At 40.0% G+C, this 27658-nt stretch overlaps 1 protein-coding gene across 1 annotated transcript in view; it reads left to right on the top strand.

Annotated features, from left to right (window-relative positions):
* KAZN (kazrin, periplakin interacting protein) overlaps positions 1-27658 on the top strand; it is a 1042391-nt gene that overhangs the window by 473941 nt on the left and 540792 nt on the right. The window lies entirely within an intron of this gene.

Below are 27658 nucleotides of genomic sequence, written 5' to 3'. Positions count from 1 at the left end.
TGGGGAAGCAGAAGGTGCAGGAAATAGAAATGACTTTGGAGTCACTGGGCTCAGGTTCAAATCCTGTCTCGGCTGTGTGACATTAGACAGTTTGCCTAACATCTCAGAGTCTCTGTTTCCTCAAAACGCCTGGCATATAGTCCTGTTCCCTTCTTACGATTAAATTTACTTTGGGAATATCTTTAAATAAAAATTACACTTAATACTGAGTACTTCCTTGGTGGAAGGCCCTACATCAGGGCTTTGTGGGCACTGCCTGCTTTCCCTAAATTAGTAGTTACAACAATTCTAGGAGGTACATAATATTGTCCCCATTTAATAGATGGAGAAACTGAGACTTAGGGCAGTTTAATGACTTGTGCAGTCTCTCTCAGCTGATGGGAGAGGCAGGATTTAAACTCAGGTCAACCTGATGCCTGAGCTTTGCATTCATTATTTCTTGTTAAGCTTTTATTAACATGTAATACATGTGGTGAGTAGCCTCCTAAAATGACTCCTCCCTCCCAGTATTCACACCCGTGTGTAATCTCCTGCCTGTGAGTTTGGACTGGACCTAGTGACTTGCTTCTATGGGTAGAATATGACGAGTGATGAGATGTCACTTCCATGATTAGGTTACAAATGACTATGTCTTCCACCTTGGCAGTACCCTTTCTATTTGCTTCTTGGCTTGCATGCTTTGGTAAAGCAAACTGCCATGTTGGAGAGGCCCACATGGCAAGGAATTGGGGTTGACCTCTGGCCTATAGCCAGCAAGCAACTGAGACCCTCTATCCAACAGCCCATGAGGAAGTGAATCCACCCACAACCACATGAGAGTTGAAAGCAGAGCCACCCCAGCTGAGCCTTGAGATGAGGCTGCAGCCCCAGCTGACATCTTGCTTCAGAGACCCTGAAGCAGAGGACCCAGTTAAGCCATGCCCAGATTCCTGACGCACAGAAACTGTGAGATCATAAATGTTGTTGTTTCAAGTCCTATGTTTTGGGATAATTTGTTACGTGGTAGTGGATAACTAATACAACATGCATAAAGAAAAGTGTGTCCATCATTATTGGACAGCTTGATGAATTTTCACCAAGGAAGCACACCTGTGTAACCAGTACTGCAATCATTGATTGATGTAATCAAGAGATAGAACATCACCAGCCCCCCAGAAGCTGTGGTCACACACCTCCTAGTCCCCATGCCCCTCCACCCCAAGGAAAATTTCTCTGGAGATCTATCACCATAGATTAGTTTTGCCTGATTCTGAACTTCATAAAAATGGAATCATGTGGTAAGTACATCTTTGTGTGTGACTTCTCTCTTGGAGCCTGCCTTCTTAATCTCTCCCTAAATTTCCTCGTCAATGGAACAAGCGATCTTCATTATTAGTCTTTTCTTGCTATGATCTTCATCTGTCCCACATAACTAATTCTGTGTATTTTATCCATCCCGTATAATAATTCTGTGTATGTATTCTGCATAACAAATATCCCCAAAATGTCACTTTAAAAAAACGTCAGCTTTTCCTGTCATGGAGATGTGATGCCTACCCTTTTTATAAACCATTTAAAGAAACTGAACAACCCTTAAGGGATTCCCTGTTTTTGTCCTTTGTTGTCCTAAATTCACCAGGACATTCTGGGTAAGTCACTTCACTTTTCTGGGCCAAGGTTTTCTCTTGTACAAAGTCAGGCAGTTTGACCTAATTTTAAGTTTCAACTGTGGAGTCCTGAACTTGTAAGAAGAACTTCTGGTCTAGATCATGACACACCCCCTAATGTCACTCCTTTACTAAGACATGTTGACAAATTTAAGTAATTTTCAAAATCTAGTTTAATTCATCCGAAACACACATAAAATTGACCACTTGGGATGGGGAGCGATTATGAAATGAAATAAATAATAAATAGGATGTGAATTCAAAAGAGTTAGGAATCATAGGCCTGGAAAAAAATGATGGCTTAGGCTTTTCAAGTGGAAAATGAGGCCAATAAAGACAAATTACAATGATAATTGCCTGGTTCTAATCAGTGGCAAATTATGGGTAAGTGGGTAACTGGGCAGTTAGTCCCAGAAAAAGCCATTTGCTCTGTGATATTAGACACAGATTTGAAAATTTAGCCTTGAATAAAAGCACTTTAACTCCCTTGGGCAATTTCTTTCCACTTCTGTACATTTAACCCTTTCCATTGGTTATTCAGAGTTTGTACAGACCTGTGCTCACCTGTACTTACACCAAGAACATACGGCACTACTTGTAGGAAAGGGGAGCGAGTTCTCAGGTGTAGATTTTGCCCTGAACCTGTGTCATCTACTGGGGTCACCTTGTAGCTAGATTTGTCCAGAAGTTCTATGGTAGCTTTCTACTTAAAGCTGATCAAATTTAGAACCATAGAATTTCCACACCTTATTTACCAACTCACTTTTTTATTAAAGCAAATGAAAAGAAGCCTTATCCAAGCTGGCTCACGGGCCCAGCCGCTCCGCGGCATGTGGGATCCTCCCAAACCGGGGCGCGAACCCGGTTCCCCTGCATCGGCAGGCGGACGCGCAACCACTGCGCCACCAGGGAAGCCCCCAACTCACTTTTTTATTAAAGCAAATGAAAAGAAGCCTTATCCAAGCCCATTGCTCTGATGTACTTGATCTCTCCTTACTCCTCAGGTACTTCATTGTGAATCATCCTTGCCTCTGCTCCCTGTACCCTGCTCACATGGATTCTCATCAGTTCTAAGGTTTAGAGAAAACACTTTCATGTTTCTAGGACTTCATATAATTGGCCCCTTCTAAATACTCCTTTCAAGGAGCATCCCTTGCACACCCTAACCAGTAGCTTCTTCCCTGGTCATCTCTCTTACTGCATCCTAATTCTTACAATGACATACCATCATTCTTCCATTCATTTTTGTTGTTGTTGCTTAAAAGTAAATTCTTTATTAAGTATAATTTACATGCCATAAAATTCGCCCTTTTAAAGTATACAAATCAGTGGTTTCTAGTATATTCACGAGGTGTGCAATCATCACCATTATCTAATTCCAGACATTTTCATCATTCAAAAAGAAACAGTCACTCCCAAATCTCCCTTCCTACAAACCCCTGGAAACCACTAATCTACTTTCTGTATCTATGGATTTGTCAATTCTGGACATTTTATATAAATGGAATACTATAATATGTGGTCTTCTGTATCTGGCTTCTTTGACTCAGCATAATGTTTTCCAGTTTCCTCTATGTTGTAGCCTGTATCAGAATTTTATTCCCTTTTATAGCTGAATAAATTCCATTGTATGGATATACCACATTTGTTTATCCATTCATCAGCTTATGGATAATTGGGTTCTTTCTACTTTTTGATAATTATGAATAATGCTGCTATGAACATTCACATACAAATGACATTTATTTGTACATGAATGACATTTGTGTGACATTTATTTTCTTCTATTCACTTGTTCTTTTTCTGTCTCCACAATTACGATGAAATGTCCATGAGATCAAATTCCTCATCTGTCTCATTTACTGCTGTTTCCCCAAAGCCCTGAGACAGAGTCTGGTGACTAAACATTTGATAAGCGAATTCAAAAATAACAAAACAGTGAAGCAGATATTATAGAACATATTTTTAAAACCAACTTTATTGTTACAATAAATGTCATTCATTACATACAAACCTTACACCCAATAATACATACACACTTTAAGTGTACAATTTGATGAATTTTGACAAATGTGAATACTTGTATAATTACCACCATAATCAAGATAAAAAAACATGGCAGTTAAGATGTAAAACTTTTACATAACCTTAAAATATTCCCTTGTGCCCCTCCCAGTCCATGTTTAGCCCCCAATCCCATCCCTAAGTAAATAGTGATCTGCTTTCTATCACTCGACAAGCTCTGCCTTTGCTAGAATTTCATATAAATTGAATCACATACTATGTGTTCTTTTGCATCTCAAGTCTTTTGCTTAACATCTTCCTGATACTTATCCTTCTTCTTTCATGTATCGGTGGTGTGTTCCTTTCATGACTGAGTAGTATTCCACTGGAAGTATATCCTACAATTTATTTATCCATTCATCTGATAAGGGATATTAGGATTTTTCCCATTTTTTGGCTTTATGAATAATGTGTCTATGAACATTTTAAACCCAAGAGTGGAATTGCTGCCTCAGTGGAAATTGCTGTTTTACTTTATAGAAGCTGCTCAACTTCTGCCCAAAATAGTTACACTATTTTATATTCCCATCAACAATACATGAACTTTCCAGTAGCTCCCCATCCTCATCACACTTGATATTATCTATTTTAAAATTTTAGTCATCTGGGTGGATATGTATTGGTATCTTTTTCTGGTTTTCATTTGAAATTTTTTGATGGCTTCATGATATCAAGCATCTTTTCATGTGATTTTTGGCCTTTGGTGAAGTATCTGTTCAAATCTTTTGCTGACTTTTTTTTGAGTTGTTTATTTTCTTAAGGTGTTCTTTATATATTCTGGTTATAAGTCCTTTGTCAGATACATGTATGGCAAATATTTTCTCACACTTTGGCTTGCTTTTTTTCATTTTCCTAATGGTCTTTCAAAGAGTAAAATATTTTAAATTTGGTACAATCAAATTAATCATTTTTTTTCCTATTTTCCTTTATGGATTATGCTTTGGTGTCCCAATTAGTAAATTTTTTGCCTATGTCAGGATCACAAAGATTTTTTCCTGTTTTCTTCTAGAAGTTTTATAGTTTTAGCTTCTCTGTGTAGGTCTAGGTGGGCTTTGAATTAATGTTGTGTATGATATAAAGTAAGGGTTGAGACTCATTCATCACCCATGTGGTCCAACATCATGTGCTGAAAAGACTATTCTTTTCCCATTTAATTCCTTGGCTCCTTGCTGAAAATCAATTGATCATACATGTGTGCCTCTATTTTTGAACTCTTCTGTTCCATTGATCTACATGTCTGTCCTTATATCAATACCATACTACCTTGATTACTATACATTTGTAGTAAGTCTGGAAATCTAGTAGTATAAGTCCTCCACTTTTGTTCTTTTTACAACTTATTTTGCTAGTCTAAGTATTTTGCATTTCTATATAAATGCTAGAAAATCTTATTAATTTCTACAGAAAATCCTCGTAGGATTTTAGTTGAAATTGCATTGACTGGGCAGGTCAGTTTGGGGAGAATTCATACATTAAAAACGTTAAGACTTTCAATCCATGAGTATGTTATATCTCTCAGAGATTTTTTAAGGTCTTCCTTCCAAGTTTTTTCAGCAATATTTTATAGTTTCAGATATTCAGCTCTTATACCTATTTTAATGTATTTATCCCTAGGTATCTCATGTTTGTATGCTATTATTTTTTAATTTTAATTTCTAATTATTATTTTTAAATTTTAATGTCTAATTATTCATTTTAGCATATAGAAATAGAATTGATTTCATATATGGACCTTGTATCCTGCTGTCTTGCTAGACTCACTTATTACTTATAGTAGCTTTTTAAAAGATTCCTTTTAATTTTCTCTATAGATGATCATGTCATCTGAAAATAAAGTTTTACTTCTTCTTTTCCAATCTGTATGCCTTTTATTTCATTTTCTTGACTTCCACTATCTAGGACTTCTCAAATGATGCCAAATAAGAGTGAAGAAAGTAGACATCCTTGTCTTATTCCTGAACTAGAGGAAAAACATTCAGGCTTACACGCGTAAATATGGTGTTACCTGTAGGGTTTTTGTAGATGTCCTTTATCAATGTGAAGAAATTCCCCTTCTATTCCTACTTTGCTGAGGTTTTTTTTTTTTAATCATGAAAGTACATTGAAAATGCCAAATGAATGTGCTGTGTAGATATTATGGTTTTCTCCTTTATTCTGTTAATAAGGTGTATTACACTGATTGATTTTCAAATTTTAAACTATCTTGGCATTCCTGGGATAACTCTTACTTGATCATGATGTAGTACTCCTTATATATATTGTAAAGTTTTACTTACTGAAATTATGTTAAGAATTTTTGAGTCTGTATTCCAGTAGTTTTCTTCTCTTACAATATTGTTGTCAAGTTTTGATGTCAAAGTGATTCTGACCCTACACAATAAGATGGGAAGAGCTCCCTCCTCTATTTTCCGAACTAGTTTTTTAGTATTGGTAAATTTCTTCCTTAAATGATTGATAGTGTTCATGAGTGAAGTCATCTGGGCGTAAAGTTTTCTTTATAATAAGGGTTTTTTTAAAATATGAATTTAATTTCTTTAATATATATAGGACTATTCACATTTTCTACTTTTTGGTTTCAGCTTTGCTTATTTGTGTCTTTCAAGAAATTTTTCACACCTCCATACTGTATTCCACAATGGCTGCACCAATTTACATTCCACCAACAGTGTGTAAAGGTTCCCGTTTTTCCACATCCTCGTCAACATTTGTTATTCATGTTCTTTTTGATGATAACCATTCTGACAGGTGTGAGGTGATATCATGTTTTGGTTTTGATTTGCATTTGCCTGATGATTAGCTATATTGAGTATCTTTTCATGTGCCTGTTGGCCATCTGTATTTCCTCTTTGGAAAAATGTCTATTCAGTTCTTCTGCTCATTTTTTAATTGGTTTATTTGTTCTTTTGATGTTGAGTTGTATGAGCTGTTTATATATATATGTTGGATATTAATCCTTTATCGATCATATCATTTGCAAATACTTTCTCCCATCCAATAGGTTGTCTTTTCATTTTGTTGATGATTTCCTTTGCTGTGAAAAAGCTTTTAAGTTTAATTAGGTCCCATTTGTTTATTCTTGCTTTTGTTTCCTTTACTTTTGGAGACGGATCCAAAAATATATCACTGTGATTTATGTCAAAGAGTGTTCCGTCTTTGTTTTCCTCTAGGCATTTTATAGTATACAGTCTTACATTTAGGTCTTTAATCCAGTTTGAGTTTATTTTTGTATATGGTGTTAGAGAATGTTCTAATTTCATTCGTTAACATGTAGCTGTCCAGTTTTCTCAGCACCACTTATTGAAGAGACTGTCTCTTCTGCATTGTATATTCTTGCCTCCTTTGTCATAGATTCATTGACCGTAAGTGCATGGGTTTATTTCTGGGCTTTCTGTCTTGTTCCATTGATCTATATGTCTGTTTTTGTGCCAGTACCATACTGTTTTGATTACTGTGGCTTTGTAATATAGTCTGAAGTCAGGAAGCATGATTCTACCATATGACCCAGCAATTCCACTTCTGGATATATATCTGAAAAAGAGACAAAAGCATTAGCTTGAAAAGATATGTGTACCCCAATGTTCATAATAGCATAATTTACAGTTACCAAGATATGAAAGCAGTCTAAGTGTCCATCAAGAGATGAATGGATGAAGAAGCGGTGGTATATATACACAGTGGGATATTACTCAGCCATAAAAAAGGAACGAAATTGGGTCATTTGCAGAGACATGAATGGACTTAGAGGGCATTATGCTCAGTGAAATGAGTCAGACAGAGATAGATAATCACTGTATGGTATCATGTGGAATCTAAAATATACAACAAACTACTGAAAATAACAAAAAAAGAAGCAGACTCACAGAGAGAACAAACTAGTGGTTACCAGTAGTGCGGAGGGGCAATATAGGGGTGAGGTAGTGGGAGGTACAAATTATTGGTTGTAAGATAAGCTCAAGGATGTATTGTACAACATGGGAAATATAGCCAATATTTTGTAACAACTGTAAATGGAAAGTAACCTTTAAAAATTGTATGAAAATTTTTAAAAAAGGAAATTGTCTATTTCAATTAAATTTTAAAATTTATTGACAAAGCATTGTTCAAAATACTTTGCTATTCTTTTTCTGTCTATAGAATCTTTAATAATGTAGGATCCAGTGATGTCCCCTATTGCATTCCTAATATTGGTAATTTGTGTCTCTTCTCTTTATTTCTTAATCAGTCTAGCTAATAGTTTATTAATTTTGTTGATTTTTCAAAAATTTTGGTTTAATTCATTTTTCTCTATTGTTTATCAATTTTCTGTTTCATTGATGTCTGCTCTTTATTATTTTCTTCTACTCATTTTGGGTTAATATTCTCTTCTTTATCTAGATTCTTAATGGAATACTTGGTTCATTGATTTTGAGCCTTTTAAAAAAATCTTTTTATAGCATTTAAAGCTATAAATCCCTGTTTTATATTTTGTGTTTTCATTTTAGTTTAGTTCAAAATATTTTCTAATTTCTCATATGATTTTCGTTTTGACCCATAGATTATTTAGAAGTATTTTCCTTAATTTCCAATTATCTGGGAATTTTCCACACATTGTTCTGCTATTGATTTCTACTTTGATTCTAGAAAGAATGCTGAAAGGACATAGTCTGTATGATTTTAAATTTTTTAAATGTACTGAAAACCTCTTTTTGGAGTTCAGCATATGGTTTATCTTGGTGAATATTGCATATGTCCTTGAAGTGCATGTATATACTGCTGTTGTTTGTTGGAGCAGTCTATAAATGTCACTTAGGTCAGATTCATTAAAAGTGTTCATGTTTTCTGTATATCTACTGATTTTCTGTCTACTTCTATTGATTATTGAAAGAGTGCTGGAGTTTCCAACTATGGTTGTAAATACCTGGCTTTCTTTGTGAAGTTCTGTCAGGTTTTGTTTCATGAAGATCAGTTTTGAAGCTCTGTTATTTAGGATTGTTATGGCATCTTGATGACTTGACCCCAATATCATTATATGATGTTCCTCTTTATCCCTGTTATCATTCCTTGTTCAGAAGTCTATTTGGCTTATGTCACTATAGCCACTGCAGCTTTCTTATGATTGTTGTTTACATGCTATAACTTTTTCCTGCCTTTGACTTTCAGCCCATTTGTGTCTTCATATTTAAAATAGGTTTCTGGTACATAATATATAGTTGGGGTTTGCACTTTTTTATTCTAGTCTGAAAGTCTCTGCCTTTTAATTGTAACTTTTAGGTCACTTACATTTGATGTATTATTTACATGTGTGCATAAGTCTACCATCTTGCTATGTGTTTTCTATTTGCCCCATCTGTTCTTTGTTCCTCTTTTCCTCCCTTCTTTTGGTTTATTTGAGTATTTTTAAGGGTTCCATTTTTTCTCCATTTTTTAATTTTTTTTTTTTGGCTGCACTGTGCAGCTTGTGAGATCTTAGTTCCCCAACCAGGGATTGAAGCCAGGCCCTCAGCAGTGAAAGCAGGGAGTCCTAACCACTGGACTGCCAGGGAATTACCTCTCTATTATTGATATATTAGCTATGCTTTATTTTTAAAGTTACTCTATGGTGTACATTATATATCTTTAAGATATCACAGCATAACTTCAAATGATACATTAGCACTTCCTGAACCTTACAACAACATACTTCTATTTTCTCCCTCCCATTTTTTGTGCTACTTTTATCATAGATTTACTTCAACATATGTTATAAACTTCCTGATAATGTATTACTGTTTTTATAAACAGGCAATTATCTTTTAAAGAAATTTAAAATGAGAAATATTTTTTTTTATTGAAGTATAGTTGATTTACAATATTGTGTTAGTTTCAGGTGTACAGCATAGTGATTCCTTTTTTTTCAGATTATATTCCATTATAGGTTACTACAAGATTCTGGGTATAATTCCCTGTGCTTTACAGTAAATCCTTTTTGCTTATCTATTCTATGTATAGTAGTTTGTATCTGTTAATCCCATACTCTTAATTTGTTCCTCCCCTTTGGTAACCATAAGTTTATTTTCTATGTCTGTGAGTCTATTTCTGTTTTGAATGTAGATTCATTTGTATTATTTTTTAGATTCCACATATAAGTTGTATCATATGGTATTTGTCTCTCTGAGTATTCTCTAGGTCTATTCATGTTGCTGTAAGTGGCAATATTTCATTTTTTTGTGGCTGAGTAATAGTCCATTTGTATATGTATACCACATCTTCTTAAGCCAATTGTCTGTTGATGGGCATTTGGGTTGCTTCCATGTCTTGGCTATTGTAAATAGTGGTGTTATTTTTTTTTATATTTATCTACCTATTCATTATTTCCAGTGTTATTTATTCATTGGTACATTCATTTTGTATCTTTTGCAGTGCAAGCCTATCAGTGACAAATTCTCTCAACTTTTCTATGTCTGAAAAAGTCTTAGTTTTGTCTTCACTTTTGGAAGATATTTTTCCTGGCTCTAAAATTCTATATTAACTGTTTTCCTTTCAGCCCTTTGAAAATGTCATTTCATTTTCTTCTGGATTGCATAGTTTTTTGCTTGTTTGTTTGGGTTTTTTATTCTGGATTGCATAGTTTTTGCCACTAAGATTTTTGTCATTTTATCTTTATTCCTCTGAATTTAATATGTCTTTTTTCCATTCTGCTTTTAAGATTTTTTTCCTTTGGTATTTATTTTCAGTCATTCGATTATGATGTGCCTTGGTATGGTTTTCTTTGTGTGTATCCTGCTTGGGGTTCATTGAGTTTCTTGAGTCTGCAATTTATAGTTTTCGTTAAATTTGGAAAATATTTGAATCTATTCTCTTCCAATAATTTTCTCCTCACCATGATGCATATGTTAGACCACTAGATAGTATCCTATAATTCAATGGGATTCTGTTCATTTTTCTGAAATTTATTTTGGATTGTTTCTATAGCTACATCTCCTGGATCACTAACTTTATTCTTTAGTATTCAATTTGCTGCATTTAAATTGCTAATCCTACCCAGTGAATTTTTAATTTCAGATATTGTCCTTTTTATCTCTAGAAGTTCCACTGGTTCTCTTTACATCTCTGATTTCTCTTCTCAGTATATTCAGGTTTTCCTTTAAATACTTGAAAATAGTTAAAATAACTTTTTAAACCTCCTTCTCTGCTAATTCCATCATCTTTATCATTTCTGGGCCTGTTTCTTTGATCATTTATTTTTTTCCTGCTTCTGTTCCTGTCAGGGAATTTTTATTGGGTGCTGGACATTGTAAATTTTACATTTCAGGGATTAAATTTTGTTGTCTTCTTTTAGAGAGTTCTGGGCTCTGTTCTGGGGAGTGCATTTTACTTGCATGCAAGTCAGTTTCATCCCTTCTAGGCTTGTTTTTACTTTGTTATAGTGGGTCTACAATAGCCTTTAGTAAAATACTAATAGGTGTAGCCTTTCAGTGGCGTGGGGGGTCTCTACTGAATGACCCAAGTGATTGTTGAATCACCAGTGATAACTCTGGCTGGAATCAAATGATTCACAAGCCTGTATAAGCTCTGGGAGCCTGTCAGCTCATGACTCACTGGTTGGTCTTTACCTGTCTCATGGATTTTCATCCTCTACATGTATGTCTCTGTTTTTAGCAAAGACTCCAGTGTATCCCTGTGCAGATTTGGGGAGCTCTTTTCCTACAAAGACCCATCTTCTCCAGGACTCAGCCCTCAGATTCTCTGATCTCACATTTCAGTCTCCTCACCTCAACTCAGCAAGTCCTCTGAACTCTGCTTGGGACCCCCTCCCTTCTCCACAGTCTGAATTATGCCTCCAGACATAGAGTCAGGGTGATCATAAGGCTTGTCTTGCTTGTTTTCATTCTCTCAGGGATCACAGATCTGCTTTGTCTGTCGTCCAATGTCTGAAAACTGTTGTTTCATATATCCTGTCCAATTTTCCAATTATTGATGGCAGGACAGCAAATCAGTTCCCAGTTTTCCCATCAAGACTGAAAGCAGAAGTCCCTAACAGAACACATCTTTAAACAGAGTCAAATTTGATTATTTTATCACTAACCCTCACCCATTAGTAATTTATTCCAAATATAATCTTATGTATAGATTTGGTCAGAATATTATTGTTATGATTGTTGCTGTTATTGAAGTCATAAAAGAATTATAACTATCAATTATTAAATGTTTATTATTTGTCAGTTATGGTGCTAAGCATTTTACCGTTATTCTTTTCAGTATCACTATCTTAATATTGAGGTAACTGAGAGTATGGGACAGTAATGGTAGAGTCAGGATTCAAGCTCAAGTACCATTTTTTTGTAACCCACCCCACTTTGTTTTGCATTTACCAAACCTTTGGTGGCATGAGGAAGAGGAGGGAGGTATATGTGATTATGGTAGATAGGAGCTCTATACCATGTTTCTCAAATTGAGGTGAGATGAAAGGGATATAGTTTCCCGGGTTCTATCTCAAAACATCTTGGTCATCATTTCTGAGCAGTTATATATGTAATCTGTATTTTATTTAAGTTCTCAAGGGGTTCTTATACACAAACATTTGAGAATCATTACCCTGACTGAATTGAGGATTTAATATGTTTCCTCATGTTATTCTTAGCACTAACTGCTTCCAAACGATCAAGGAATCTCTTTCTTTACTTGCATGCCTGCTGATCCCCACCACTCCACAATTCCACCATCAAATATTTGAACTCCAAGACCTCCAGCATCCTCTATCCCACCAAATTAAAAAATAAAGAGGAATTTCCACCATAAAATCTGTTCCATGGTGAAAAACTGTTTCCTGGCCATTATCTATACCTGTTTTTTGTCATTTGCATTTAAATATAGTGACTTTCTTGTTAGAAAAACCCCAACAGTCTGTGCAAGCTTTCAATTAGCCTCTGATACCCTCTGCTTTGAATCATAAAGCTTCTAACTACAAAGTCATGCTTATATCAAAACATAATGTTTTAAACTTTGGATCGAGGCATTCGACTCTATAGACTTTAGTTTCCATGTTTTTCAAATTAGTGGGTTAGATATTTGAAGGCTCTTGCAGCTCTAAAATTTTATTATTTAAAATATTAAATTTTTTAATAGCAAAAATTTATCCGTGTCTTTGCTTTGTTTTTAAACTACTTTAAAGAGATTTTGTTTCTAAAATTATATTTTCTGCAATTAATACTACAAGTCACAAGAATGCATGGTAGCATTTCCTGGCAACCACAAATGCCAAAAATGCACCATGAAACAGCCTTTCCTCTTCTGAAATGCTCATTCAGGCTCTTTGAAGTGTACAGCATGAGTTACGAAATTTGGTTTGTCAAGGTGAAGAAGATTTATTGATCGAGGTGTAGCCAAACAATCAAAGGAAATGCTGAGTGTTTGTCTTTAAAAAAAAAAATCCATCTCAAAGTCAAAACCAACCAAGAACATTTTGTATTGAGAATGGCCAAGCAAAGAAAAACATAGAGCTTTTTATCTGTGGTAAGAAGAGGTTTTGTCTGTCTCCTTTTTATTTAAATGGGAGTGTTTGGGTTATAAGATACTATGAATTGTTGAGTAGCTCTTACTTAAAGTGTAGCATAGAGGATATTTAATTACTCCTCTATGAGGGGCATGATGCATTTTAAAGCCTAGACCTGGGTTTTCTTACCAAGGATGTAGAAACCAGTAACAGAACTTAGTATTTATAATTTTGTCCCTGGCTCACTAAGGCAGCCCTAGCCAGCTGTGCAGTCAAAGTTACTGCATTTATTTTATCAGAAAATGATCACTGTGTACTATAAAAGCATCATTCATTTCTTAGTACCATTGATCTCCAGAGAGTTTCACTCAGATCTTGCCAGGAATTTCAAATGGCAGGTGGTGGGGCTATATTTTTCTATGATTAATCGTGTAGTCCAAATTCAGTGAATACAGCTCATTAAAGAGAGCAGATTTCCTATTAATGAATGCTTAGTGCCAGAATTCAAGACTTAGAAGCTCCAGACCTAGAAATAAGGCAGACACTGGATTCTAAAAGAGGAGCCGTTACCCAAGGGCATCCCTGGAGAAACTCTTGCCAGATTCCTTCGGCACATATTGGAGTACGACCCATCAAAGGCTAGTTCACTTCGATATTATGCATTTCACATTTCATTCACTGTAAGGGCTTTATAGCCAAATATGACTGTAAAGACACAGGACCTAAGTTTTAACGCTCATATTATCCACTGTTTGTTCAACCCTAACAAACTTGTTAGAGGCTGTCCAAAAAACTTGGTCTGAAAACCAAGTATGGAATGATGACGTCACTTTATCCAACCAGATGAGTTTGAACTATAGAAAATGGTCTTGCAAAACTCTGTTCATATTTAAAGACTTAATTAGGTCTCCTCCCCATTCGCATAACTTTATTCGCCCTTCTTTGCTCCTCAGGCAGCCTCCAAACAGCCTCCTGGAATCAGTCTCATTTGTCTCATGTCCATTCTATACACAACCTCTTGATTACAGTGTTATAGGAAAGCGACATCTGAAATCAGTGTCAGTTGTTTTCAATCTTTTATCTGAAGGAAAGGCCTCTTGTAATGGAATTGACTAGGTTAGTCCCGCAGTTTAGTGATTGATAACAACAAAGCTTTATTTCTCATTCATACTAGGTGCACTTTTTTGGGTGTTTTTTTTTTGTTTTTTTTTTTTTTGCGGTACTCGGGCCTCTCACTGTTGTGACCTCTCCCGTTGCGGAGCACAGGCTCCGGACGCGCAGGCTCAGCGGCCATGGCTCACGGGCCCAGACGCTACGCGGCATGTGGGATCTTCCCGGACCGGGGCACGAACCCGTGTCCCCTGCATCGGCAAGCGGACTGTCAACCACTGCGCCGCCAGGAAAGCCCTAGGTGCAGTTTTGAGTCATGGTGGCGGGGTGGGGGCGGTATGTTCTAATATCTTCTCACTCAGGAGCCAAGACAAATGGAGCCACTGACACCACCTGGAGTGGCACCCAATCGGTGCAGCAGGGGGAGGGAACATAGCAAATCACACATTTTTTCGTAAAGACTCTCTCTAAGAAGTGCTTCCACTTGCATTGCACATGGCCAAATCAAGCTACCTGATGGAGGAGCAGAGAGATGTGATCCTACCACAGGCCCAGGAAGGGAAGACCTGAAAATATTGGTGAACAGCACAGACAACTACATAGTCTATCATTCTGGTCACCAAACAGTTCACCTTCTTTCTTATGCACAAAAATACCCTTGTCCCTTATGAAAGTTCCATTCAGGCAGGATATCAAGCTCAAGGTCCAGGATCTCTGAATGATGTAAGGTAGTCTCTACATCAAGTGTGTGTCCAGACCTGAAAAGATGAGGAAGCTGTTCATCACACATGCACTCTATAATGATGGCATAGGGACAGGGTAAGCTTAATAAATGCTCCCATGCATAAAGGGGAAGGACACTAGTCTGTGGCAGTTCTGTAATCGTGCTGGGCAGACATTATGAGGTTTCCCTCCCCAGAGGAAAGATCATGATCCCATTCTCTTGGAATTTCTCCCCTGTCCATTGTCCTTTGGGAACCCCATCTCTGTCCTCTAGGAGATTCTTCCTTTGCAAACATCCCCCTTGGCTACATTTGAATTGGGGAATAAGTCTTCCTTTGGAGAAGAATACCATTCCCAGCTCACACTCTGCATGTACAGAGTTGGGACCCAAAAGGTGACTTGAAGTCTAGAACCATCACTTCCTCTTTTAGTCCCAGTGATGTATCCTTTATTATTACAACTTGCCTCCCAAACATGCCTTGTTAACTTTGTGATTCCAGCCAACCATTTGTGCTGATAGCCACACCCATCATTCATTTCAAAATACAATCCTCATATTTGCTGTATTTCCCTGCTTTCCTATGACCTGCCTCCTTCTTTCTCAAAATAAATCACTACATCTTGAACCTATCAGGTGTTGGTGAGGGAATCACATCCTTATTTTTTTTTCCCCTGAGATATTTGGCCCACTTGATAGGATTCACTGGATCTTTGGTTGACACCTTAATCCAGTCAAAAAGTCAACCATTAGGTATGATGGCTACACCCTTCATCTGACCCTTGCCACAGACTTGAGTTTTTACTCTTGACCTTTACTGTTCCAAGATTTGAACATGTGGAGCATGTAGTTGAGAAGCAGTTGTCCCTTCCAACCTTATGAGTCTTTGAATTCATGGACCCCTTTTCCTTTCCTTTCCTGTTTGCAAACTGACCAATTCTTTTCTGAGTTCATCTCGTACTTGGAATAGCTTGCCAAATGCAGCCAATAGCAATCTTTATACCCTAATCATATTCTGTTTTCCAACCTATTCACCTAAGTGTGCATTATATCATTAGGGATATGATGTGCTTCCCAATGTCACCACAGGTGACAATCTGCCCAACATTTTTCTACTCCCTAATGTGGATCACCATCTCCCCAACCTCTGACTACAGTTTCTTTGCTACTTCCTAGTGATTGCTGACCCAATGCCACAGATTTTAGGTTTGGATTACAGCAGCAGCTCACTGCAAGGTGCCAGTTTCTGTATGAGTGAGTATGGGCTATGTGTACTGCAGTAACAAGCATCCTTAAATCTCAGTGTCTTAAAAAAACAAACACTTATTTTCTGCTTATATCACATGTCCATTTCCAGTTAGCAGACATCTCTGCCCCATGAAGTTCTCACTGAGGGACACACAGTCATGAAGCTTTGACAATCTGAAATATCTCCAGTAACCATGACAGAGAAGTGTAGGAAGCAAATGTTTCATCTTCCTAGAAATGGCCCGCCATCACTGCTATTCACATTTCTTTGGCCAAAAGAAGACAAGTGACTTTAATTGACTTCAAGTATGCATGGGACTGCCAGCCTGCTAAGTTTCTGAAAAGGAGGAAGGTGCTCAAACTATAGATTTCTACCTCATCACTGTTATTCCCTAGCCCCCTCCCACAGGCTCCATGTTTTAAAGGATTTTTACCAGCCAAACCATATTAATTATGTGATAGTTTCTCCACTTAAAGTATTCAAAGACTTACAGGTGCAAATACAGACGTAGCTCTCTAAACAGTTACTGACTATCAAAACTATCTGGGGCTGGTACAGTTTATTTACTGTTTACCGGTTTATTACGAAAGAATATAATGAAGTATAGAGATGACTATCCAGAGGGAAGACATGCACAGGGCAAGGTGTGGGAAAGGGCATGGAGCTTCCACGCTCTCTCCAGATGCTACACTCTCCCAGCACCTCCATGCATTCACCAACCCAGGACCTCTCCAAATCTAGCGCTTTGGGGATTTTTATGGAGGCTTCATCATGTCAGCATGATTGATCATTAACTCCATTTCCAGCCCCTCTCGCCTCTCTGGAGAATAGGAGGTGGGGCTGAAAATTCCAGGCTTCTAATCATGGTTTGGTCTTTCTGATGCCCAGCACCTGTCCAGGAGCTCACATGAGTCACCTCATTAGAATAAAAGACACTGCTGTCACTCAGGAAAGTCCAAGGGATTTAGGAACTTTGTGTCGGGAGCCAGGGTCAAAGACCAATCTTAGAACAAAAGATGCTCTTAGTATTCTTATCACTTAGGCAATTACAAGGGTTTTGGGAGCTCAGTGCCAGGAACCAGGGGCAGAGAACAATCTATGTATTTTCTATTCTCTCACAGTATTCAATACTGACTTGAAAATGCTGACTTAAGAACATAGTATGTTTGCTTCTCTACATTTCCAATTAGCTTTATTCCTTGGTTAGAATATTTCTGAGAAAATACCAAAGATCAGTAACCCAAACTACATACATCATACATGACCTTTTAGCATCATTTGACACAGCTGGTTACTCCCTTCTTCTCGAAACACTTTCATCGTGTGGCTTCTGGGACAGCCCTCTCTCTTGATTCTCCTCTGACTGTACAAGCCGCTGCTTTTCCATCTTCTTTGCTGATTTCTCTACATCCCCCTCGCCTCTTAGTGGTGTGGCCCCCCAGGGTTCCACTCCAGGGAACTCTTGTCAAGCTATACTCACTGCACAGGTGACTTCACCTGGTTTACTGGCTTTGAAAACCATCTCTGCATTGAGGACTCTCCGGTTTCTATCCCAAATCCAGACTTCTGCTGTGAACTCCACATTCTTATATCCAACTGCCTACCTGACATCTCCACTTGGGTGTCTCATGGTCATCTCAAACCTAGCAAAGCCGAAAACTCACATTCTGGTTTCATCTCTCGAATCTGGTCCCCTGAGTGCCCACCACCACCACTTCTTAGCAAAAGAGAACTTCATCCTTCTTCTTGCTCAGACTATAAACCTCAAAGGCATCTGATGCCAAAATTCAGCCTCTGTACCCCAGTACCAAATTAAATCTTGGAGACAGAGTTTTTGGGTGAAGTAGAAAAGAATAGCTTTATTGCTTTGCCAGGCAAAGGGGGCCACAGCAGGCGAATGCCCTCAAAACAGTGTGACCCAACACTGGGGAGTTTGTGAGGAGTTTTTTTTTTGTTTTGTTTTGTTTTTTTTTGCGGTACGCGGGCCTCTCACCGCTGCGGCCTCTCCCGTTGCGGAGCGCAGGCTCCGGACGCGCAGGCTCAGCGGCCATGGCTCACGGGCCCAGCCGCTCCGCGGCACGTGGGATCCTCCCGGACCGGGGCGCGAACCCGGTTCCCCCGCATCGGCAGGCGGACGCGCAACCACTGCGCCACCAGGGAAACCCTGTGAGGAGTTTTATAGTCAAGGGGCAGTGTTGCTGGTAAGGATCAGGGTGCACACAGGGCCCGCATTCCTTCAATCTAGAGATCTTCTGGCATCAGGTGGTCTCGTGATCTGTGGTTCTCAGGGTTATTGATTGGTGACCTTCCCTCTGGAATATCTTCCAGGTGGTGGAGGTTTTAGTTGTGCGGAAGAGATCAAAGATATCGTTATGTGTATCCCTTGAGGATGAACCAGGACCCTGCCCCAAGGCTGCACTACTGTTTCTTGGCTGCTCCTTCCTTGTCTCTGCATCCCCTCCTTTCCCTGATTAGCAACTGTTTGAACCTGCCCTTTGGAACTCAGGGAAGGGGACACAGAAAGGCTTCTGTGCCCAGGAGCCCCACAACATCCTGCTCAGTTTCAATTCTTGATGTGTCTCTTTCTATCACATGTTCTATATAACACCTCCAGAAATTTTACTTGCTCTTCTTCAGAATATATCCCTCTGCTGTGGCCTCTCCCGTCGCGGAGCACAGGCTCCGGACGCGCAGGCTCAGCGGCCATGGCTCACGGGCCCAGCCGCTCCGCGGCACGTGGGATCCTCCCGGACCGGGGCGCGAACCCGGTTCCCCCGCATCGGCAGGCGGACGCGCAACCACTGCGCCACCAGGGAAACCCTGTGAGGAGTTTTATAGTCAAGGGGCAGTGTTGCTGGTAAGGATCAGGGTGCACACAGGGCCCGCATTCCTTCAATCTAGAGATCTTCTGGCATCAGGTGGTCTCGTGATCTGTGGTTCTCAGGGTTATTGATTGGTGACCTTCCCTCTGGAATATCTTCCAGGTGGTGGAGGTTTTAGTTGTGCGGAAGAGATCAAAGATATCGTTATGTGTATCCCTTGAGGATGAACCAGGACCCTGCCCCAAGGCTGCACTACTGTTTCTTGGCTGCTCCTTCCTTGTCTCTGCATCCCCTCCTTTCCCTGATTAGCAACTGTTTGAACCTGCCCTTTGGAACTCAGGGAAGGGGACACAGAAAGGCTTCTGTGCCCAGGAGCCCCACAACATCCTGCTCAGTTTCAATTCTTGATGTGTCTCTTTCTATCACATGTTCTATATAACACCTCCAGAAATTTTACTTGCTCTTCTTCAGAATATATCCAGAATCCAAATTCCGTACCACCTCCATCTCCACCACCCTGGTGCAAGCCACCATCTGTCGCTTGCATTGTTGCATTGGCTCCCTGATGGGTCTCTTCCTCCCATCCTTGCCCTGCGCACTCATTTCTTAACAAAATGGAAGTCAGAATGACCCTTTTTAAATGAATTCAGATCAAGGCATACCTCTGCTCAAAACCCTCCTTTGGATTCCCCATCTCACTCAAAATAATATTCTAAATCCTTACTTACCCTGGCCAGCAAGATCGTGCGTGCTCTGGCTTCCCTGCTCCCTCTCACCTCACCTCTTTCCACTCTTTGCCTCCTTCACCTGCCTGAGCCACCCTGGAGCCCTGCCTGTCCTCAGCCATGCCAAGCACTCCCCCAACCCAGGGCTGTGCACTTTTTATCCACCCAGTCTCTGCACAGCTCCCTTCCGCACTTCATCTAGGACCAAGTTCATCTGTAGACTTCTAGTCTTCTCAGGGTGGTTTTTTTTTTATGATCACCCCACATATAATGCAACCCCTTCCCTCACTATCTCTCCCCCTTGTTCTGCTTTGCATTCTTTAGAGCCTTCATATTACACATTTTTTGCTGGTTTAGTCATCATGGGTCTCCTATCAACGTTAGCTCCATGAGGGCAGCTCTTTGCCTTTTGTGTTCACAATCCCAATGCCTAGAACAGCACCTGGAACAGAGGTAGTGCTCGGCAAATGCTTAATCAATGATTGGAGAAATATGTCAGCATAAATTAAGCGGTGTGCCCCGAGGAATTATGTATTTAAAAAGATAAAGAGTCGATGTTTCCGAATGATGATCTTTTTATAAACTAGAGGGGCTTCAAAGTTATCCATAATCCAATGTCTCTGTGACTGACTTGTATTTCAATTTATCTTCTTAAATAGTAGAGTAAGGGTGGAATTACAGCCGGCAGGTCGGGAACCCATGATCACACATTTACTGAGCTCCAGCCACCCAAGACCCTGTTTGCTCTTCCCCAACATGCCCAGCCCTTCCCACTCTTTCAGAGCCCCCTGCCTGGAATGCCCGAGCAACTCATTTGCCATGGCTAATCCCATTCCCAGCTCCAGTGCCACATCCTCAAGAGGCCCTCTCATTCCCCCAGCTGGCCTCAGTCTCTCCCTTCTCTGTTTTTCCTTAGAGCTAAGCATCTATGCCTTTTCTATTTCTGTGATCTAATAATGTGTGTGCCTGCCTTTCTCAGTTTCTAGGGTCTGAGACTTTGAGAGCTGTCTCCTATTCATGCCTGATTACCCGGTAGCGTTTTGAATGCAGGTAGCTGTAAAGATTTGTGAATTAAAACCCTGTAAGTTTGCAGTAGACTGACTCCCCACTTTCACTATTTAAGACCTTTTCCTGGGACTGTGGATGTGATCCTCCTGTTTACTCAAAAGAGAATGGGCTGTCAGCGGCCCCACAGTGTCACCTGTGCAAACACTCATCCAGTGTCTCCAATACTAAATTTACAGGTAGCCACAGAAAAAGATCTCCTCTGATGGACCACGGAAAAACAATTGTGCTCACGTACGAATGCTTAGAGAAGGGGGAAATTAAATAAGATGCTCTTGCTAAGCTATCTAGAAGAGAATCTTTCAGAATAAAATTACATAAGCATCAGAGATTCTAGTATCTAAGCCCTTGGATCACTTACATTTTCCTTATAAATATTTTTGTATGTTCAGTGAACAGAGATGTCTCTGGCTCATGTAAGGTGAATAACTTTTAATCTTTTTCTTCAACTATATACCGGGAAGACAAAAAAATATAACCTGTTTTTTTTCCCCATGGAGTAACAATTTAAGCCTCCAGCAATGTCTATGCTACCCTTCATCTACTACTTCTAGTTTTCCTCTGTCCTTGGTCCAAATGTTCCTCCTCCTACCAGTCTTAAGTCTCTTTAGCTGCAGTAGATATATGTGTGTGAATTTCAAAGGAGGTACATCGCTAGTATTTGTTATGCTTTTCCACTTTTCTCTGTATCTCAATTACCCCCCTCCAAATCTTCCCTTACTTCGTAAAGTCATGTGTGTGTGTGTGTGTGTGTGTGTTCACGTGCATGTGTAGATAAGACAGTCCTAACTTAAGAAGCTCCAGATTCTATGTACACTTGGTGGATCAAAGGATTGTGTCTTTATCAAGATATCCCTATAAAACCATACCTCCTAAGACATATTTTGCAAAGTTTGTTGGGAGGCTGCCACATTTAAGAGAAGCATTAGTAAAATGATTACTCAGAAGTTAAGTCATCAGAATGTAGAAGGATATAGAACATACATTCAAGACTTGGATGTAAAAAAAAAAAAACAAAAAAAACAAAACTCAAACTACCTCAACCAGAATAAGAATTTTAACTATTCAGATGACCAAACAGTCTAAGTGTATCCCAGCTTCAGGCTTACTTAGACCCAGGTGCTGAAACAACGTTGTCAGAAACCTCTCTCTCCTTCTCTCAGCTCTCTTTTACCCTTTGTTGGCATCAATTCTCGGACTGATCTTCCCACAGGACGATGAAATGTCCATTAAGAATGCTGAGCCTGCAATCGACTAGATTAGTAGCTCTAGCAGAAGGAGATTGTCTTTTTTCAGTGGTTCTAGAACAAGTCCCAGGGAAATCTTCCACTTGCCCAATTTTGGGATTTTTCTCACCAGTGAGCCAATGACTGTGGCCGGGGGAAGGAGGCTGAAGTCAGTCCCACCCAAACCACGTGGGAGAGGAGATGCCCCCCCATGGAAATTCAGATGCTATTACCAGGAGAGGGAATAGACATTATCAGACAAAAATGACACCTATCCATATGAAGTAGTGTACTTTGTATGAAGAAACATTGAACACATTGGAGAAGGCTCGGTGGGGGAAGAGCACTTAGATATGACCCACGGAGATGCAGCAGAACATGGGTCGGGGGTGTTGAGCCAGGTGTGTCTGCTTCCAAAATCTGCAGAGCCATTTAACTGGACAGCAAAAGCAAGGGGCGTTAAGCCAGCCTGAGCCAAAGTTGAAGCCCACCACTGCCTCTAAGTAAGTCAGCCAAGTTACTTAACTTCCTGGATGCCAGTTTCCCTCCAGTTCAAAGGATGGGTCTCAAGGATGTTGATGAGCCCGTGTTTGGGTCCCAGGCAGCTCAGTGCTCAGCTCTGGGAGTCACTTCTCAGTGTCAGCCTCTCCCTCACCCCCTCCCCTTCCAGCACGTTGCACAGGGTTTTGTTTCAAGATTGCCTTCTGGGGAGGAAGGGTCTAATTTAATAACACTTGCAATGAAAGAATTCCTAACACTTCCTAGAGCTTGCTAATCACATGCATTAACAAGGACAGAGCATTGCCAATTCCGAACACCTGGAAGCTGCTTGGGGCACCCTCAGCTCATGACAGTTGTGACAGCTGTGCAGGTTCTCTCTGAATTCATTGGAATGGCACCTCTGTAGTACAGAAGCAGAGGAAGCCCCATGACAAACGGAAAGAATCATCGTGTTAGATGGGCACTGAGAGAAGATGGAACACTATTAACTTGAGAAGACAGCAGTTCTCATCTTACTGTGGGAGATAATTCTGGCTGGGCAGTTAGAGGACATAGGCCAGTGCCTGTTTCTCTTTCTGCTATCTTCCCTTTTCTTTCCTCATCTCAACATCCCCAAGGCTGGGGTTAGGCTGAGACTCAGAAGAGTGAGGCTCTCACCATCCCTGCTGTGGCAGTGGGGGAAGGTAGCATCTGACCAAAACACAGGCAGGCTCCTCCCTTCAGGACCACAGCTGGACCAGCTAATCCCCCTGGGAGTTTCCTTGCACATGTCAGAAGCAAACTGAAGATATTGGTACTGAAGTTTGGTAAGGCCAATCCAGGACTACCACTTGGAGAACTGGACTTCTCATCAGGAACCGTGACTCTCTGCTTTGCAAGGACGTAAATATGTGTATGTATGTAGATACGTGTATGTGGTCATCAAGTCGTTCAGAAGAACCCAGGCAACTGGAAAAAACTAAAATACTGATGAAAAGGGATGGTTATGTACATTATGCTACATACATGCAACGGAGCACTGCATAATCATTTCAAAGAATGAGACATACTCTATGTGGTAATATGGAAAGACTTCTAGGATATATTGCTATCTGGAAAATTCAACCTGCAGAACAGCAATAGCTTATGTAGGGTATATACAGTTTCATAAATAACAGTGCATGCATGTACATTTATATGTTGATGTATGAACAGAAAAGAATGCTAGAATCTCTGGATTATAGCTAGACCCACACCTCCTAGAATAAAGACTACACTTCCCAGACTCCCTTGCAGCTAAGATTTGCCCAGTGGTGTGAGCATAAAATGATGTGTGCAATTTCTGGGCCTTAAATGGAATGGCAATGTCCTGTGACACATCCCCTGCTGGGGAAGTGGTGGTGGGCTCTCTCCTATCATGTAGACAAGAGAAACTGTGAAACAGCAAGACAGAAGGAGCTTGGATTCCCACCCGAAAGGCAGTCATTACAGCCAGGATGGCCCACTGTGACGTGGCAGAGACATCAGCTCATTTCTTATTTATGTACCTCTATGTATGTTTCAGGGTCTCTGTTTAGCAGTGGTTTCTACCCTTATATGAGCAGAATATCCCTCAGATAGCTGACAGTGGTTACCTCTGAGGTATGGCATTGCAAGTGGACAAGTAGGGAGAAAGAGGTTTTTACTATTTAACTTTTTTATTGTATATGCTGATTTTTTTTTTTTTTAATTTTGCAGTTAGTATGTTTTGCTGGTTAACGTTCTTGGACCTCATTGCCATATTGGGTTAATTACAAGCCTTGGCTCATGGTACACTCTCATCATTGGTCCATGCAGGGCCTGCTTTATTTAACTACTTATTTCTTTAAAAGAGTAATAAGCACCATCTTTTCATCTCCCACAACAAAACCTAGGACCTTCATCTACATATACTGCCCACCCAACCCCATCCTCTGGAGTACTTAATTATTTGCCCCACCTGGGGTAGCTAATCATTCTCTTGAATTCCATCTTTCCCCTGCTTTTCTTCTTCTATATTTTTATTGCATCTGTATGTGCTCTTTAAAAGTCCATTTTTACTGTAGTTGACTTTGTTTTTATAAAAAAGATATCATGATATATATAAAGTTTTGAGACTTTTTTTTCACTTCTAAGATTCATCCACATTTGTGCAAGTTGCTCTAGGTCAGGGATCTGCAAACTTTTTCTGTAAAGGGCCATATGGGAAACATTTTAGACCCTGCAGGTCACCTATGTTCTGTCACTTTGTTTATTTTATAACCCTTAAAAAATGTAAAAAGCCACCCTTAGCCTGCAGACCATACAAAAATAGGCCACGTAGTTTGCTGACCCCAGCTCTGGTTCATCAGTTGTGATTACAATTTCATATTAATTGTACTATGATTTATTTATGGGTTCTTCCATTAATGATACTTGGTTTATCTCCAGGCTTTTGCTATTAGGTAGAGTGTATTCTTACTATCTCCTGTAATACATATGCAAGAGTTTCTTTGGAGAACTTTCCCAGGAGTGGAATTGCTGAGTAATGGGAGATGTGCACGTCCATCTTCGGGAGGAATGCTGAGGAAAGCAAATCAAAGATAGGGAAGCACCAACCTTGCTATTGTTGAAATTTGCGACCTCTGAGACGACTTCCCTGGCCGTCTGAGCACCAAACTATTCATTTGTTATCTTGCTTTTTTGTGTGCTTGCTTTATCTTTGGGGCTTCACAACCCAGCTTGAATGTAATTCCTTCCCAGGCATGTCCTGTGGCAGCGTGATTGTACTACCCTCCTGTGCACCAGTGAATATAAACGTGGGCTCCAGCATTAGACTTGGACTTGGATCTGGGCTCTGCTAGTTTCTTGCTATTTGACCAAGGGCAAGTCACTTACAGATTCGAACTCGAGTTTTTACCTCTGTAAAGCAGTGAGAATACCAGTGCTCCAGTTCATTATGTGGTGGCAAAGAACAGGAAATCACTCTAAGTACCAAGCAAAAAGGAGACCGAGTGGAAGCCTAAGTAAGAGCTGGAGAAATCACAGCCTCTTTGGGACTCAGTAGAAAGACCTAGTGGACCTGTCCTCAGGGCCCTGCCATCAGCAGAAACTGGTTTCAGGCTCTGGGCTACTCCAGTTTTCATTCACTCATCAGATATTTATTGAGCACCTACTACTTTCCAGGCTCTTCTAAGCGCTTGCAATGCAGCAGTGATCCCTGCCCTTGAGGGGCTGACATTCTAGTGGGAGAGAGACAAAAACCAATAAACATAATCAATAAGAAGAGTGTAAACTATATTAGAAGTTGATGAGTGTCGTGGGTAAAGAAAGAGTACAGCTGGACAAAAGATTGGGGGTGTTGAGGGGGAGGGTGCTATTTATGTGAAATAAAGTGGACTGGGTGGACTTCATTATGGGAATGACATTTCAGCAATGGCTTGAAAGAGGTGAGTGAAGGAGAGTGTGGTTGCCTGGTGGGGAGTGTACCAGGCAGAGGAAACATGACTGAAAGACCAGGGCTGAGGCTGGATCTGGCCCCGGGAGGCCAGCTGGAGTACAGTGAGCAACAGAGGGGAGAAAGAGATCAGGTCGGAAGGCAATAAGAAGCCAGATCCTACAGGGCTCTGTGAGCCATCACAGGGACTTAGGTGGGAAGTCACTGCGGGGTTATGATCAGACGAGCAGCATGAAGAGGTGATGACCAGATGAAGGTGAGGCTGGGAGATCTGATTCCAAGTGCATTTGTGTGACTGCTGGCAGAGGCTTTAGTTCCTCCCCACGTGGACCCCTCCATGGGTTTGCTCATAACTTAGTAGCTGGCTTTCCCCAGAGCACGAGATAAAAGAGAGAGAGAAAGAAAAAGACAGAGACAGAGACAGAGGCAGACAAACAGAGAGACTGTTATTTCTACCTTATTCTATTCCTTAGCAGCAACGCACTAAGTCCAGCCCACACTCAACAGGAAGGGATTGATTAAACCAAGGAACAAATACCAGGAGGTGAGGATCCTCCTGGAGACAACCTAGGACAAGGAGAACAAGGGCAGAAACAGAGAAGCTGCTTAGAAGGTTCCTGCAGTGATTCAGGGTAGAGCTGCTGGTGTGTCTCTCACTAGGGAGATAGCTGCAGAGGAGTAAGACATCGTGGGGTTCCGGGTATAGTTTGTCCATAAAGCGAAAGGAATCTCCTGCATGCTTAGATGTGAGGTGTGAGAATAAGAAATGAGGTAGGGATGGCTCTGAGGCTTTTTGTCTTCATCAACCAAAAGGATGGAGTTGCCCTTACTTGAGATGGTACGACAGTAGCTAGGACAGTTTGGGATAGCAAGAGAAAATAGGACTCTAGTTTGGACATGGATGCTACGTAAGCAGTTTGGGAAGGAAGATTCAAATTCCAGGGGGAGCAGATTTGAGTGGCTTCGCTTGAGTGAATGATCTCTCTTTGGCTGGGGGAGGGCAGGGGTTTGGGGAAATTTTTTAGATGGTATTCACATAACAAAATTAACATTTCAAAGTGTACAATTCAATTGCATTTAGTATGTTCACAGTGGCAATCATAACCTCTATCTATTTCCAAAACATTTTCATCACCCCAAAGGGAATTCCTGTACCCATTAAACAGTTACTACCCCTCCTTCCCTTTCCCCAGCCCCTGGAAACCACTCATCTGATTTCTGTCTCTATGAATTTACCTACTCTGGATATTTCATTTAAATGGAATCATATAATATGAGACTTTCTGTGTCTGGCTTCTCTTATTTAGCATAATATTTTCAAGGTTCATCCACGCTGTAGCATGTATCAGTACTTCATTCCTTCTACAACTGAATAATATTCCATAATATGGATATATCATATATTGTTTCTCTGTTCTTCAGTTGATAGACATTTGGGTTATTTCCACTTTGGGGCTATAATGAATACTGCTGCTGTGAACATTCATGTACAAATGTTGGACTATTTTCAATTACTTTGGGTATATATCTGGGAGCCGAATTGCTGTGTTACATGGATAATTTTTTTTAACATCTCTATTGGAGTATAACTGCTTTACAATGGTGTGTTAGTTTCTGCTGTATAACAAACTGAATCAGCTATACG

Source organism: Physeter macrocephalus, chromosome 3 (assembly GCF_002837175.3).
Source record: "Physeter macrocephalus isolate SW-GA chromosome 3, ASM283717v5, whole genome shotgun sequence".
In the NCBI taxonomy this organism is placed as follows: domain Eukaryota; kingdom Metazoa; phylum Chordata; class Mammalia; order Artiodactyla; family Physeteridae; genus Physeter; species Physeter macrocephalus.
The sequence above is the reverse complement of the archived record's forward strand: the minus strand, read 5'-3'. Positions and strand labels throughout refer to the sequence as shown.